The 5,280-nt window shown below is 36.0% G+C and overlaps 1 pseudogene across 1 annotated transcript; it reads right to left on the bottom strand.

Annotated features, from left to right (window-relative positions):
- Nucleotides 1-1,457: 1,457 nt before the first annotated feature.
- Nucleotides 1,458-2,664, bottom strand: LOC307068313 (large ribosomal subunit protein uL3-like; annotated as a pseudogene). Its single transcript has one exon. The product of its transcript is annotated as a large ribosomal subunit protein uL3-like (transcript).
- Nucleotides 2,665-5,280: the final 2,616 nt, after the last annotated feature.

Consider the following 5,280-nt stretch of genomic DNA (forward strand, 5'->3'; position numbering starts at 1 on the left):
TCATATTACTTTCCTACTCAAGATGCTTTCTTACTCAAAATGGAAATTTCCCATTTTACTTGGGATAAAATCAGATTTATTTTTATGACCTGTAAAATTCTTAAATGATCTTACTCTGCACAATCATTGTTATCTTTTTATTCTACCACTTGCCACTTGCTTGACTTGGCCAAGCTCATCCTCCCCTACCTAAGATGTTCAAATATGATGTTTTCTCTGCCTTAAAACTTTAACTCCTGATGACCCTTCATTTTAGTATTCTGAGCTCAAATACTGTATCCTCAGTGGGCATTCCTGACCTAGCCTAAATTAGTCCTCAGCACTACTTCTAGTCAAAATATTTTGAATCTTATTTCTATTTGAAATTATCTTGTTTATTTATTTATTTGTTAATCTTATGCTACAACCTATTAAAATGTAAGCTCTAGAAGAAAAGAGTCTTTATTTTTCTGGTTCACTATGATATTTCCAGTACCCAGAATAGGACATGGTGATAAATATTTATTAAATGAGTGAATGAAAATAAAAATTGTGAATAAATCAATCCTCTGGATATTTTTTTCATAGGACCTGCTATGAAACCAGATTTTGCATAATGGACTGTGTAAGATTTCTTAGATTATTTTTATATATCTTTATTCATTATCTTGTTGATTTTGGTAGGAGGGACTTTAGCTGTTCAAGAACATCACTCTAACAAATCTTTGCAGCTTTAGATATCTAACTGATATTAAAAATTACTATTTGATTTAAAAATCATTTTTCTCATCCAGCCAATTATTAAGTGGTACCAAATAGAGTCAGAAAACTACAGAGCTATAATTGAAGCTTTATTCAGCATGATCTATATCCATTAATCACTACTTAAGTAATCCTCTTAAGAGTACTATTACTGGGGGACTTCCCTGGTGGTCCAGTGGTTAAGAATCCACCTTCCAATGCAGAGGACATGGGTTCAATCCCTGGTCAGGGAAATAAGATCCCACATGTTGTGGGGGTACTAAACCCATGCACTACAACTACTGAGCCCACGCACTCTGGAGTCCAAGTGCCACAACTAGAGAGAAGCCCACATGCTACAACAAAGAGCCTGCCCGCCACAATGAAAGATCCCACATGCCGCAACTGGGACCAAACACAGCCAAAATAAATCAATAAATAAATTTAAAAAGAGTGAAAGATACCACGTGCTGCAACTGGGACTCAACACAGCCAAAATTAATTAATTAATTAATTAATTAATTAAAAAGAGTGCTATTAAAGTTAATATTTATTACTTTATTTCCAAGGGTATTATGTGATATTTTTCTTTGTTGAAATTAATACATCATCTTGGCAGTGATTTGCTGATCAGTAACATTAAAAAGTTATCAGAGAAAGAATGTTATGTAACTTCACCCCCCCCACTGGAAAATAATTTTATTGAGATTCTACCAGCTGTGCAATCTGTTCTGACATTAGGCCCCTTCTTCCTTTGCAATTCTGTCCTTAAGGGGTCCCATGAATACTTTCTTCTCCTCCACAGTCTGGAAGCAACCATGGCCAAATTTGGAGGTGGCATCAATAAACTTGAGGTCAATCTTCTTCAGGGTCTCCCATTTGGTCTGCACCAGCAAGGACTCATACACGGTGAGCACTTGTTTCTTGGTTCCTACCATGCAGCCTTTGAGCATGACAAAGCCATTGGTCACTTCAACATAGTGGACAAAGCCACACAGAGGTTTGATGTTCTTGTCAGACAGATCCTAATCAGTAAAGATATTTTTCTTGATCAGTTTACTGTCCTTGATGAGGTAGCCCTGGCCAGTCTTGTAGATCTTCTTGTTGATCTCAATGTGGTGATGGTAGCCTTTCTGCCTAGCCTGAGCCACAGAGAAGGCCACCAGGGCAGGATGTCATGCCCCAATACAGGCAACTTTATGCAGCCCTTGGTGGGTCTTATGGAGCAGCTTCTTAGTGTGCCAATGGCGGGTGACCCCTATGTAGCCTTTGCCCTTGGTCACCCCAATGACAGCAATCATCTCATCCTGCCCAAGCACTTGAATCATAGGGACCTGTCACTATAGCCTCTTGACAGCCCAGTCCAGTTTTTCGGCCCAGTGCCTCTGTTCACCTGGATCTCCATGAGGTGCACCTTCTTCTGATGTATAGGAAGCAGATGCCTCTGGTTGTGGGCAATGACACAGATGACCTGGTAGTACTTCTTCATGCTGCTGAAGTCCCTCTCCAACTGCTTCTTGCTGTTACGTCCTGCCACTTCTTGCAGTATTTGGTAAAGGCCTTTGTCTTACATTTATGCCAGTTTTATAGAAGTGCCTTTTGCATTCATTGCTGAAATGCTCACAAAGGTGGTCTTAAAGGTCTGGAGGCTTCAAGGTGTTTCCACATAGCCCACAATGCCCACAGTCACCACGGGCAGCAGCTCCACAATGGTCACAGCCTCCACAACTTCCTTCTTATTCACCTTGCACCCTGGCCTATTGACCTCCCTCACCATGTGGGTTATGCCAGTCTTGTAGCTGAGGAAGGCTGTGAGGTGTACAGGCTTGGAAGAGTCATCTTTGGGGAAGCTCTTCACCTTCCCATGGTGCCAGCTTCTGTGCACTTCTGAGGCAGGAAGCCCAGGGACCCATGCTTGGGAGTGGAGAACTTCCAGGGAGACATCCTGCCATAGGATGCTGCCTGTAGAGCAACATTATGTTACTTTGGATTAATTTCCTCCCAGGGAACTCATGTTGATTCTCAATTATCCTCACTTTTTATCCAACATGGTCATTGCCCATTACTTTAACAATCAGTTCTTGAATTTATTAAAAATAGCACATAACTTTCCAGAATCTGCCATTTTGGAAATGGAATTTTGTATCTGTCTTTGGTCATAATATCATTCACATTTCCATTGTTTTCCAATAATAATGATAGTGGCCATGAAATTGTAGCTTGAAATTCACTATTCTGGAAAGCAAATAGTCAAGACTGGAATGAATGGATTAATTTAAGGCCAATAAGTGATTTCTTATGAGTTCTCAACTTACTTTGAGCTAGAATCCCCTCTTTTTGATGTTTACTTTTTTCATTCCTGTTAAAAAAGCTAGGCTGTAGCATGCCATAAATCTTCAAAGTGAAAATACTGCCATGGATGCTATACAGATCTTATTTTGAACTTTGCTTTAAATTAGATTTCAGGTTTCATTGAAAGCAGATAATTTGAGGAAATGGGATACATTAAAGACACTATATTTCATATGTGAATTATCTGCAACTTTAAACATCACAGGACAATTATGAAAGATGTTGAGAGCAGTGAAACAGGATAAGCTGTTTGTTTTGATAAGTAGTTGTGAAATCAGAGAAGAGGCACTAAGAACATAGAAATAGAAAATAATGTTAAGGGATTAATGCAGATTCATTGATCAGGGGATGCATTGACTAAGCTGGCAAGAATAATTATCTAAATGAATGAATGAATTATCTAAATACAATTTTTTCAAGTTAAGAATTTTCTTTGAACTTTGGAAAATATTCACATAAACAAGCGTTTTAAACTATTTATGGTAAATATGTGTTGATAAAGAAATAAAATACATATGAACAAATCAGTTAACAGTGAATGTAACCCTCATCTCCAAACAAAGTCCAGTGGCTGTAGATAACACCAGATTGTGATTGACTAACACTCCAAGAACAATTAAAAAATGTTTTATTTTAAATAAATAATTTTATGCTTTTTATTCTTTTGACTATTCATTTCCTAGAAATATCTAATGTACTGAAATATTTTCTTTGGTTATGAAACATTTTCTTAGACACTAATCTTCATCATAATTCCTTCTTTCTTCAGTTATGAGACAAGATTCGTTCATTAAGAATAAAGTGTACACTAAAATTAACATGTATAAAAATGAACCCTGGAAAGGTAGGCTCAAACATGGTAAATGTATGCCAGATTTTCTAATAAAAATTCCTAAGAAATAGTTATGTTTGTTAGAATTTATTATGGATTACGTTTTGAGTTTTCCCCCTACATCTGTTTTTCAGTTCATACATGAGAAATTTATGCAAAGTCTAAGAATTACTATATTATTTATTTATAAAACTTTTCATGCTTATCTCTAAGTGAATTTGGTAAAGCTCAAGATATACATAAAATAAAACTGATAAACAAATCATAGATTGTAAAAAATGTGGAGAGAGGCAGGTCAATATGCTAAAAACTGTAGTTGAAGATTCAAATAAGATTTTTTGTCTCCTGGAAGTATTATAGAACATCTGTCCAACCCAGAGTCAGTTCTCACACAATGATAAAATATCAAAATTTTAAAGCTCCTGGATGTCTAGTGTAAGACTGGGCTTATGTCAACCAAATAAGATAAACTGTTATAAGTATTTCCTGCAAAAATCCCTATTGTAAAGGTGGAGGGGATATTTTGTTTAGAATGATTTACACTGATTGCATATACCAATTAAATTTATGAGATAATTACTTTTTTTACTTTTGCCAAGGTTGAAAGAGTCTTAATTTTCCTACCTTATTATTAAGCTTTGCTGAGAAGGCTCACTCTCTACCTTCTGACCCTTGAGTTGCCACTTAATGGAAAATGTGATGAGGCTAAATCTCTTAAACAGGAAGAGGAATAGAAAAAATTAACTCCATGAATTCAATATTGAGAATGCAATCTGAAGTTTGAGAGAATAATTTGGCAAAGCTGTTAGAAGGAATATCCTGTTAACATTTGAAAAAATAAAATAAATAAATAAAAACAAATGTGGTCCTGAATTTTAAAATTCTATTTATATCAGAAATTCAGAGAATGACATACAAACTAGAATGAAAGCTTGCCCTATGACTGTCAGCATTCTAATGGCTTTCTAAGCTGCCACATTGTGACCTATATTCATCATGGAGTGAACAGTAAATGCTATCAATAGGGAAAGATAAGAAAAATCAGAAGACACAAGAAAATTGGCTAGTTCTGCATGATAATAACTTTCATTTGTATAGCATTTATTTACAAAATGCTTCTACATAAAGATTTTCAGTGTTGTTCAGCTTGCAAGAAGCCTCATACAGCATCTTCTGCACTTAAACCACAACTGTGACCAGCCTCTCTAAAGAGACACAGCTCTGAGTAATCATTAAAAAGTCATTTTTTTTGGTAAGAATTTTTTTCAGGGTCTACTTTCTATTCTTTATTTTGAATCATTTGTCCATAAACAATAACATGTGTCAAAGGGAAGACATTATGAGATTTTTAGTTAAGGGGGCACAGGATCTAGTTC

This window comes from Hyperoodon ampullatus (genome assembly GCF_949752795.1).
Source record: "Hyperoodon ampullatus genome assembly, chromosome: 19".
Lineage (NCBI taxonomy): Eukaryota > Metazoa > Chordata > Mammalia > Artiodactyla > Ziphiidae > Hyperoodon > Hyperoodon ampullatus.